The sequence below is a fragment of the Bombyx mori genome, chromosome 25 (assembly GCF_030269925.1).
Source record: "Bombyx mori chromosome 25, ASM3026992v2".
NCBI classification, from domain to species: domain Eukaryota; kingdom Metazoa; phylum Arthropoda; class Insecta; order Lepidoptera; family Bombycidae; genus Bombyx; species Bombyx mori.
In genome coordinates this window covers 3,027,731-3,040,350 of record NC_085131.1, presented here as the reverse complement: position 1 = coordinate 3,040,350, position 12,620 = coordinate 3,027,731, and the positions used below count along the sequence as shown (strand labels likewise).

The window sequence follows — 12,620 nt, the reverse complement described above, 5'->3', positions numbered from 1 at the left end:
GCATCGTGGGAGGGTAATATTTGGGATTTTTTTCCTAATAATGGGGCACTAGATTAAACAAAAAAAATGCCATCAGTTAGTAAATTAGTAAATTGAACTTAGAAAACCCATTGAATAAAGTATCTATTCGCTCGAGCGTCATACAAAAACACAATGCTTATGAATTTTACGGTTACGGAAACAAGAAACGTGACGACGAATAACATTTTTCAGAACAGAGTGCAACCAATTCGAGTTTCAATTTTAATTCTTATTGCTACTGTAGCACGTGCTATTTTAGTAAAAAATACGAAATCTGGATAAAACCGATTCAATATTAAGGCTTAGTAATTGCATAGTACAAGACGGATAAGATAAGTAAATATAGAAACAGAATTCGATGTGTGTGAAACCAGTTAATGTAATAGAATTTTTTCTTCAATCCGTGTCCACCCAATGCCGAGTGTTCTCCATTCTCACCCATTCTCTCTGTCTCTCTGGTCTGTGGCCTTTCACATCCAGTCCCTATCAACCACTTTGACCAGGTCATCGGTCCACCTCGTTGGATGTCTGCCCACGTTACGACATCCAGTATGAGGTCTCTACTCCAGTACTTTTGTGCCCCATAGAATAGAATATCGTGTCATTATTATTTATTGATTTAGTACAGTTGAGTTAGTTTAAAGACGACGTGCGCAGGATAGCGGGTGGTGGATAAAGATGAGAATCCTAGGATCGGGTCGCGTGGCGTACCTTGGGAGAGACACATGTCCAACAGTGGACTATACTAGGCTGTTAGTGCACGAGTGATGAGTTAGTTTGATGAGGTAGTGAGAGATGTGGTAGTTTAAGAAAATTTTATACTTCCTTCAGTTTTTGCAAAACTTTTCCGTTAAAATTACATTAGAATTAAGTATTTTCTAAATTTCAATGATCCCGAGTACCATAATATGAAGAATTAACATTTTTTCTTTCGCGAATAAATACGATTTTGTTAAATGTTATAATTTTTTGGGCACAACTATCCGTAGTCTTTTGGCTTATGTATCCAGTTATTGTTGACATCCGCAATTTGTTCCTTAACACTTACCGAAATGGATCTTTTTTTTCCTAGCTAATCACTGGTAACCTAAGGGGCTACTCAACTTCTTGCGGATAGATAGGTGAGCTCACGGGCTCAACCTGAGATAATTTGCTAATACAAGCCCTAGCAAGAGCAGCGCTTCGCAGAAGCTACTACCAGATCGATATCGCGACCCTCCGAGAAGATTCAGCGACAAACTCAGTGGACTGTGTCTATGAGGTGTTTCTTAGTCAGTCCTATATACGAGAGCCCACAGTCAGAATCTAGTTTAAAAATTAAAGTTCACAGAGAATATTTGGAAGGTATTCGAAACGTCCTTAATAATAAAATGTAAATAATTAACATGAGTTAATAATATGGAAACGTAAAAGTCTAGAAAAATTAACGGTAGTGCCCTCTTATTCAATTATACACTAATTATAAGATACATATATATTTAATATATAAATTAATTATGAGAAGAATAAAACCTTAGTCGTCCGTTACCGCGAAAACTGTGAAGTATTCAAAACGTGAAATACAATATAATTAGAATAATAAATGCAAGATTAAGCAATAAAATTAGTTTTATTTAAATGGATTTTCTCTTGTTTGTTAAGATATTGCAAGGTGAAAAAAATAAATCACAACCAACCCTAATTCAGAACAAGCAATAATTGGATTTGGACGTCCCTGTTGACAGTTCATTTCGGCGTATCCTCCCCTGACGTATTCCTTTAAGATTATGAAAGTTATTATTTCTCTGACTAATTTGGCTGAGAGCCAATTACGCGATTCTTCCTTTGATGTGTTAGCGAAGATGTATTTTATTCAACAGTGATTTTGGTGATTATTTACGTGAGAACTTAGATGGATCAGTTACCTTTGTTGGAACAATTTTAGACATTACTGTAGACGAACACCTTGGCAGAGAAATCTGAAGACGATAGATTTTGGAATATTGTTACAGCCTTTTTAATAATGCATATTATAAAGTCAATGATAATTAACTCTCATAGTTGTTTATTAATTAGCTCTCCAGGCACTAACTCCAGCGAATTAAATTTTCAAAATTTTCTTTCTCCTTTTTTTCGAATATTGTTGGAATTTTAAAAGTTTACACCAGGAAAACGAGAAATAAAGCCAATACAGCTGATTTACTAGATTAGTATAGAAAAGCTCATTCGACTAGAAAATACATATAGAAAAAGCGTTATTGGAAGAGATAGTTTATTGAATTAAATTTTATATTTTGTATAACAGTTCATACACAGTGACACACGTATAACAGTACAACACATACAACACATACGTATACGTACGTACGTACAACACATACACATGTATAACAGTTCATACTTTATGACGACCATGTCTGAGCTTACTGAATACTGATCAATAAATCTTTAGAGACATCGTTCATAGTTATAATTTTAACAAATTTATATATTTTCATCGCATTCGTTGCTAACAAAAATAAATAACCACTAATTTTGAACCTAACATCAATTATGTTTAAAAGACATGCCGAATCCGAATCGAATCCAATTTCTGCAGCAGAGTCAATTTCACTAATCCTAGTACAGGATACGAGGAAATCTTAAGAAAAGCAAGCAAAAACGAGAAAGCCATTTAGAAACCTTTACTGAATTCGTATAGAATTAGTCATGTTGTTTGTTAAGTGAGTGTTCGTTTAATAATTGTCTAATTAGTGCGACTCCGTATAAATCGCTCCAAACTTTACTCCATTAATCCGGCTAATTATGTTTGAGAATTTATTTTCGTTGGAATTAGCATCGTGTTTCTTATGTTTATTTCGGCTTTATTTTGTTTAATTATACCGTTTCAGGGTTTTGAACGAAGCAATGAGTTTGATGGTATAGTAGGTAGGCAATTTTAACTTATTGCCGCCATTATATACGTAAAATCCTATTCTATCGTCCAATTCAAATTCCAATTAAAATTAGTTAGAAATAGAGGTTCACTATTTCCACGCCTTAGGTACGTATTAATTATTAGGTAAACAAAAAAAATATGGTTACATTTTTCTGAGTTTAATATAGTTGCTTGTGTGCGCACTGCTTCACAAGCTAAATACAAGTACATATTTTATATATATAGATCCGTTGGTATTATACAATCATGATCCAAAAAAAATGCACTGTCACGTTTACACCCGGCGTTTCCCGGGTATATGTTATTTATCATGTTTAAAAATAATCTATTTATTTAACACCCTAATTATTTTTGAATTTTTACCTAAATTTATTTAGCCACGTTTGCCTGATTAAGTTACAAGCGTACCACATTTTTCATTTATCTCAAATCGGTATACATCGACGACATCAAAAATCAAACAAAAGTATCGATGGGTCTTAATAAAACAAAACAAATTTTCGAAACGAGACAAAGTAATCAAGTAATTATTCCAAAGTTCACGTTGTAACTTGTCAACGAACAAAAACCGGTGACGTGAATTCAAAATGGTTTTTGTGCAATACGAATTGTCGTAAAAACGGTCCTATCAAAATGTGTATAGCAAGGGGACAGGACGTTAAGAGTTCGAGGGGCAAGGCAAGTGACAAGATCAGTTGTCTCGTAATGCTCTGGTTTTTGCCCCGAAGATGGGTACATGGTACAAAAAGATCATCATGCTTTAGCTAGTCTTTAGCACTTTCTAGTGCGTAGCAGTGAGTAAGCAATAGGTACATCGAATCTAAGCAGATCCCAGATTTCAATCCGACGGTAGCTACACTCGCGAAACACCTGCCTTTGAACTAGGAGGCCTCCTTTGAAAGCGCCTGAGGATTTGTTAATATCCCCTCTTGACTGACCTCGTGTGCACCCATCTCTCCGAGCGGGTTTTTTGCAATATATATAAAGAAAATGGGGTGACTTTGAAAGGACTACGTCGCCTTTCCATATCTAGGATCGGATAGATCACTCATATGAGAACCGAATGGGAATTGAAAGTTCATTATCAATAGGTCATGTCAATAGTATAGTTTTTCTTTTTTTTCCTTAGTTTTACGGCAAACCACCAACAAAAATCATTGCTAGGGTGACTCAAAGTGATGCAGTACTCAGCATCATTAATTATTTGACTTTAACTAATAAACACAAACATCCCTTAAAACATTCTCATTATACATTTCTGCTGTTTAATGAGACAATCATTCAGTACGTCACTTGTCAAGGCGCAAAAACTCGAGACGGGAGAAAAACGGTCCGTTTTAAGACGAAGACGGGCGCAAAAACGGCGATATCAAAATATATTACGGTAATCTCGTACGATTTGTCGTGAAAGATTTTTATCTTAATTTCCTTTCATTCACGATTGTCAATATTCGGACGAATTACTGCCTTTTAATGATACAGTGCGTTGGTGGACAGACGAGTCCGCGGTTCACCTAACGATAAGTGATTGTCTGAGTAAACAACGGCGCCACACTTTGTCAAATGAGGTGAGAGTTCCAATAAATAATATATAATTAGATCACTAAATATTAAAGTTTGGAAACTAAGATATGTGAGCATTGCTTTAAGTGCACAGACACGCTAATAACACATAAACAAGTCTTACAAACCAATTAGTAGGCATTCAAAAATCATTGTTGCATTTTTGTTGTCTTCAATTGCAATCAGTGCTTTGAGAGTATTTTGAAGCCAATAAGCTCCTTAGAAACGGTCACAAGCACTACAAATCGAAACACCCCAGGATAATACTGTAGTTTTATCCAAAATAGAAGACAAGAATATGTTTGTCCAAAGACTGGGTCTGGTAAAAAGCTAAGTGACGTTGGAATAGAATAGCATCATCCCATTTCTTTCCACATGTTCTATACAAGGCGTCTAAAGATCATCGGAGAATGAGTAACGGCGTTCTCTCAGTCTTATATTAGCCTACTAGGGTAAATAAAGCGTATCGAGAGCCTGCACTAGTAGTTATCAAAATCCTGTCTATTTTAGCTGCAAAATCATCATGAGTTCGGGTTTGAAGCGTAGAAAGAACAGCAGTTAAATAATAAAATTGTGACTTCAATCGAGGTGGGTGGCGACATTCCCCTTGGGATGCCTTTGGGACTCAGTAATCGATTTATTCGTTTACCTATTTAAGCAATAAAATGATTTAAAAACCAACTGATACTGATCAGAAATGAAAATCCACCCGAAAATTGATCAGTCAATCACTCAAGGCTGAAAAGTTAGCCAAAATAAGTCAAGAGTCCAATAGTTTTCCAACATTAAATCCACTTAAAGAAAACAAAAGATAGACATTAAAATATAACACGGCGTGCCTTTTTGTCGCGATAACTTTGTTACTGTAGGGATTAAGCGATTTCCATCGCGTTCACTTCAGCGTATTCTTTTCGAACTTTTTCTTTGAGTACTTAATTGTTTTCTTTATCTATAAGTTCTGAAGCTCCTTCATCTTCAGATTTTGTCGAATGAAGTCCCGAATTAAATTAAATCTGTATCGTTTGAACGACTTTGACACGACTACACACTACAAAACATTTTTTCTCTTCATTCAAAGCGGTATCCTATAGTATTTACAATAGGTATATCATCCATCTATTTAGAAATCACACTAAAATTCATTTTTATTAACGTAAACCGTTACTCACGATGTTCGATATGAGCACACCGGACGTCTTATCATATAGGTCAGGGCGACGGAAAAAAAAAGAACTATGTTACAAAAATAATCCCAAACACTTTCAATGGACAATGCGAACAAGCATCAATATACGAGACGTAGATAAAGCGCATGATATATCTAAAACAGATAACCATTAGACTAAGGTAATTTGTTCCATCGCTTGTAATTTGTTTATATATAAATCATTTGTCAACACAGGACCCTTCTGTTAGATCCATTGATTCAGATAGCTACACAGTTATTGCTCAATGGCGTTCATTGAATTTGGCTTTTAGACAAACGTATTACTTGGCTTGTTCTCGGAATGTATCTTTGATAAAAAAGAATACAGATCTGCTTTTGTTTTTTGATCTATTTATGTAACCAGAAGCATAAGTACGGATGTTTGAGAGTATTCAATTTTGAATTATGAGAAAACTTACAGTTCCGAATTAAGATTCAAGTTTTAATAAACATGAGGCTGCGTTGAAACTAAAATATTTATAGAGAAATAATCAGGATAGCTAAATTTAAGAAGTCTTAGTTAAGTTAAGAAATATCGAAAAAGGCTCTGAAAATGTGATAATAATTCATCCAGTCGCCATTAATAAGACAAGCAAGTTTAATCATGATAATAATATTACTTGTAATGGAGGGCCAGTCCACAGCCACTTCCTAACCACTTTCCACTTAATTTGTCTTCAATACTGGTGTAGACTGGTCAAGCACGTGTCGCTGCGAATTATGCCTACTAGTATAAAATGACATTGATATTGCCAAATGAGCAAAGTCTGACACATTTTAGTATATCAGTATTAGAATTATACATACTTGAACAATTAAGATGTTGCGAAACCTAACCACAGCTGAAACAAAAAAAAATTAAAATACATCATCATCGCTTAACTTCAGGTGTCATTAGTGTAACCCATAGAACATCTCTTTAAAATTTCAAAAACATTTTCAATCGGAACACGAACGATGTCAAATGTAACAACGAACTATGAGCAAAATAATGAAATTACCAACACGAAATCGAGCAAAAGGAAATTAATACCGATGTTGGCGACAAACTCGATCCGGTACATCCTGACATATGTCATGAAGATGAAATATCTTGTCGGCGCGACGTAGCAGGGGATCTTAATGTTAATACGTCTACAGTAATACATGATGACGTTGAGAAATATCAAGTTGTTAGTTTTGATTTGAATTGAAAATTAATAAAGGGTTGACATAGTACATATGGAATACAATTTACAAAAGGGCAAATGAGCACGCGAATCTTATATTAAATAATAAATATATTTGATTATCTAGTTTGTTCTATATTTTTTGTCTTAGATGTAGCTCAACCACATAATTTGTTCAGTTACAGTTCATTAGCATGTGCTTCTGTAACTGGAATTCAGAAGAAAATAGTGGGAACTTGAGATACAGTCTGTTAGATATATATAATAATAATAATAACTGGGAATAAATTACGCACGTCATCCGGCCCCAATTTAGAATTCCCTATGTAATGGGTACCGGAGATCGATATATACATATTAAATATATACATTTAGATAATATAAGCACCCAAACAAAGAGCAAATAAACCTGTTCATCACGCCAATCGAACCCACGACCCTCGGCACAACAGTCAGGGGTGCTACTACTGTACCACCAAGTCAGTAATTGGTATATCTATAAGTATTTCGCCAGTAAATACCGCTTGACAATCACAGCAAGCTGGTATAATACTCGAAGAACGATACTGACCATTCTTCTGTGAGCCCCTCAGTTGCTTCTTACAGCACCTCCGGGAAGAAATGCGGTGGTACTATTCTACTCCACTCCACAGTCAAATTATTATATAACTCACAAATCGAGAGGTAATCGAAATCATAATTGAGTTGGTGGAAGTATTGGGATTTCTGGAATCATTTCTATGGGTTCTGGTAGCCACATTTTATTTGCCTATCTAGAGTAATAAAAGTTCATAATAACATTCTGTATACCTTTTTTAAGATATTTATAAAAAAAAATCTAAATTAAGACGGTATTTCAAAATCATTTAAATCGAATATCATTCGACGTATCAAACATAACGTTTCACCAAATTTTCAAATCCATCTAAATATAATTCTTTAAGCAAACATTAAACAAGATATTAAAAACAGTTTCATATGACTTAAAGTGTTTTTTTTGAAACGGACGTTTGTACAAACATAAAGAGGTTTTCCTTTCTATGATTAGAAAATAAACAGTGGAGGAGCGGCTGGTAAAACACACATCAAGTGTTTATTAGACCACGGATTCACGTTAAGCAAGTTATATGACCACCCAAGATGAACAATGTTTTTAAAAGATTCCCCGGTATCATAAAATCTACGTTTTTATCGCGTTCACGTTCGTTTAGGCGTAAGAGAATCGAGGAAGAGACTTAGACGCCCACGCGTTTCCATCGAATGTTTTACAACCATAATAAGCGCCGAACTCACCTTTGCTTATGAAATTATTGCTAAATTTATAGGGTCGTATCTCTTGTGTTTATTGGTGTCGTTAAAACATAAAATATCGGATCCTTTGACTTTCGTTTGTATAAGTGACGTCTCTAAAATATTCTGTAGGTACGGTTTTATTGTGGTTTTCAAAAAATCAAACAGTGCTATTTGAAAATCAATGCGCATTGACTTTGTTTGTTAAAATTCGCTATGGATGAAGTAGTCGGTTTTAAAACCTGAAGATCAATTAGATTAAAAATTATCTACAAAAAAATGTAAATTTTTTTATGAACGGACTAACTAGCTCACGTACACTTTCTGATAAATGGTTACAGAAGAATATAGATATAACAACACAACTGCCGCCGCCCAACTTGAGATCTGAGGTCTCAGTTGTTTTTTTTTTTTATTGCTTAGGTGTGTGGACGAGCTCACAGCCCACCTGTTGTTAAGTGGTTACTGGAGCCCATAGACATCTACAACGTAAATGCGCCACCCACCTTGAGATATAAGTTGTAAGGTCTCAGTATAGTTACAACGGCTGCCCCACCCTTCAAACCGAAATGCATTACTGCTTCACGGCAGAAATAGACAGGGCGGTGGTACCTACCCGCGCGGACTCACAACAGGTCCTACCACCAGTAACGTAAATTATAACGGCTGCGGCACCTTTCGTATAGGATAAGCAGGACTGCTTTCCGGCAGAAGTGGTGGTACCTACCGGTGCGGACTCAGAATAAAACCCTACAACCAGTAATATATTCGCGTCACATGTTTATACTGCTTTTCATTTAAACGGCCGTCTGGTGTAGTGGTAAGTGACATGGTCACTACACAAGGGGGTCGCGGGTTCGAATCCCGCCAAGGGAAGATATTTGTATGATAAATATAAATGTCTTTTCCAGGGTTATGGATGTATATTAAATATATGTATGTGTATAATAAAAATCTTACATTTATTTCCGTTATCTGGTACCTGTAACACAAGTTCTTTACGAACTTATCACGGGACCAGTTAACGTGGCGTGATTGTTAGTAAATATTTATTATTATTATTTAGAAACGTTCGTTTAATTTATACGCATGTATAATTCTAGTTGAATTATAGTCGTGGGCAGAAAGACGACGTCAGATATTTATTGTGAAACATCTCGTATATTTAAAAACAATTTATTGCTGTTTAAACGTGTATAATATAATATGTTTTCAAGAACTGGAACGTTTCTCGTTTACTTGGAGTCGGTTCAGGGGAAAGGTCTTAGAGGTATTATTTTTCGACCATCATGGTAACAGATCGATGCCATCATAAGCCAAATAAGTGGTCTTTCTCTTAGACGAAATTGAAGTTCCAACTTGACCACAGTAAATTTATCTGTGTATAATTCACTGGATGAGACTAGCCCGAGATGCGTGTTCGACTAATTTCATTGAGTATTAGACTTGTCTTGCAATAGAACCTGCCTTAAAACTCTTGTTAAAATGTTGATATGTTTGCTCAGTGTCTCATAGGAATCGTGCAAATTCCATAAAAATTGATCAATCAAGTTCTATCGCAATTTTATCTAAAGGTGGATAATTTTATTTTGCATTGATGTACCTAAATTTTTGCATTTTACTAATTATATAGGAACCCTGAATCTAACCAGGATATAATGATTAATTCAACATTTTTCTTTTATCCAAAAATATTCCCTTCAAAAACGTTCAGTCAGATTTGGTGAATGGCCCCATAAACAAACAGATGTACAATAAATATTAACATAAAAATCGTATTACTTAGGTGAATTTATCCAAAAACACTGGTATGTTTTTGGATTGCCCGCATACTACAGATAAAAGACGCATAGGGTCAACGGCCTCTGGGGATTGCATAAGTCAGCAGTAAAGTTTGCATTTCATTACGGGTTTGCGAAACATTAATAAGCAACAACATCGGTAAATTAATGTTGTTTTCAATTATTTTGAGGTCAGTTTTTTCCTAGGTCGGAATGATAAAGATACTCTTTTTATACTTAATGGAAATAGAAATACATGTTTTATAGTTTTTTTATAACATTTCGTGGTACAAACTCGTCTTATAGTCATTTTCCAAATATATTTTAGTAATTGTATGGGCATAGCGAAGCTTTTGCCTACCGCATTTTTTTTAAATAACATCATCAGATTTAAGCCTAAAGGATAAAACGTCCGGTGCATTCGTATCTAGCGATGCAACGGTGTTCGAATCCCGCAGGTGGGTACCAATTTCTCTAATGAAATACGTACTTAACAAATGTTCACGACTGACTTCCACGGTGAAGAAATAACATCGTGTAATAAAAATCTACCCCGCAAAATTATAATTTGCGTAATTATTGGTGGTAGGACCTCTTGTGAGTCCGCACGGATAGGTACCACCACCCCGTCTATTTCTGCCGTGAAGCGGTAATGCATTTCGGTCTGAAGGATGAGGTAGCCGTTGTAGCTATACTGAGATCTTAGAACTTATATCTCAAGGTGGGTGGCGCATTTACGTTGTAGGTGTCTATGGACTCCAGTAACCACTTAACACCAGGTGGGCTGTGGGCTCGTCCACCCATCTAAACAATAAAAAACATGTGTGCAATTCACACGTGGTAGAAGTGAAACCTTCCAAAATTAAAATACAATTATCCTAAACGTCTTAAGTATATGTAAAATTTTGTCATTAGTAAATAATTGTAAGGTAGCACCCTCTGTGAATTGATATTTTAATTTCACGTATAATCCTAAATTAAAATTCACTACAAGAGCTTTCATACACACGTTAGTATTAAAAAATCTCACAGATGGCGCTGTATTAAATAGTATGTATATTTCTGTCTCATTCTTTGCTGGCTTCATCCTACACATTTTTGTATTTGTGTCTCTTACCTGTCGTTTTTTCCGTTGCATCCGGTTTGAAATCACAACGATTCTAAAGAAGTTTTCACTTCAAAAATAAATAAAAACTGAAGTGAATTTAAAATGTTATCAACATAATTCTTATCTATTAAACATTTCGGTCTATGAACCAATCTTAAAGGCGAAGCTCGTAACACCAACTACCGTGAACGTTTAACTACCACTTAATTCGTTGTAAATAGATACTGAAAATATAAAATACGGAGCAATATCAATAAAATGAAACGAAAGACGTTTACAACTATACCAGGCTACTCAATATTAAAGAAGCTATAAAATAAAAAAGTGGACACGGAAGTATCCATAGTTTTGGACATTATAGACAATTGTCTTTGAGGTACAAAGGTACAAAGTAAGCCGTAATGTCAGTACGACCGGATTATTGGTATTGACCATTGCAGTGTCCCAAGTTCGAAATTTTTTTTTTATTGCCCTTGTGGGCAGACGAGGATACAGCCCACCTGATGGTGAGTGGTTACCGTCGCCCATGGACTTCAGAAATGCCAGGTGCGGAGCCAAGCCGCTGCCTACCGCTTAATACTCTCCACAAGCTTCGTTTGAAGAAGGACATGTCATAGCGCTCGGAAAATACCGTGGAGGGGAGCTCATTCCAGAGCCGGATGGTACGTGGCAAAAAAGACCTTTGGAAACGCACTGTGGATGACCGCAGTGGCTCCAGGTAGTATGGATGAACTCTACTCCGGTGGCGGGCGGTGCGATGGTAAAAACGAGATGCTGGTATCATCTCGAACAATTCCTCAGAGCACTCCCCATGGAACATACGGTACAAAATACAGAGGGAACCGAAGTCCCTCCGCAGACCCAGAGGTTCCAAAATTCCAAAATTATTTCGTCGTTGCCGAGAAACTTGCCCTTCGCCTTCAAATAGTACTTTTAATGAGCTATTGTAACCCAATAGTGCCAGTTCACGATGCTCTACACTCGGCGGCAGATAGGAGCGGAAATAAAGGACCCAGAATAAACTGTTGTTGCGAGGAGGTGGTCACAACTCTCAGTATTGAGAAAACCAAAGCAAGAAGGAGTGCCAGTGTAGCGTGTGCCTATTTGGACAGATTCGTTCTTTCGGACCGTTTTAAAATTTTGCAACTATAAATACTTTCATTTTACGTTACTTAACATACAAAACCACGAAACGACTAACTGTAAACATATTAAGTCATGTCATCAACGATTTATAAAAATAAAAAAATCGGCTCTATGCTTTTGTTTTATCAATCTATTACAAAGACGGAGATAGAGCGGTTGACCCATGGCAATACAATGGTCAGATAATTTTGACAACATAAAAAAGTCACTAAACGTAACAACAGACACTATACAGAACACTAAACCAGAGACACTAAAGATTTACAGCTCAATGAAACATCAGAAGCGATTAAATTTATTAGCCGAAGTTCGTGCAAACTAAAGTAGTAAATATGTTCTCGAACGGAATCAAATTTGTAGATCCGTTTCTTGTTTTTGATTACAGACGTTCAGTAGTTTATTTTTCGGGTATATGCTC

General features: G+C 35.8%; 1 protein-coding gene across 4 annotated transcripts in view; it reads right to left on the bottom strand.

The window, feature by feature from the left end:
- The window catches only part of LOC101740264 (uncharacterized), a 224,299-nt gene that overhangs the window by 71,675 nt on the left and 140,004 nt on the right, over positions 1-12,620 (bottom strand). The window contains exon 4 of one of the 4 annotated variants that reach the window (XM_062676050.1): positions 6,516-6,550. The exons of the other annotated variants lie outside the window; for them this stretch is intronic. The gene's annotated coding sequence lies outside the window, so the exon portion shown is untranslated. The remainder of the gene's footprint in view (positions 1-6,515; positions 6,551-12,620) is intronic. 4 annotated transcript variants of the gene reach the window in all.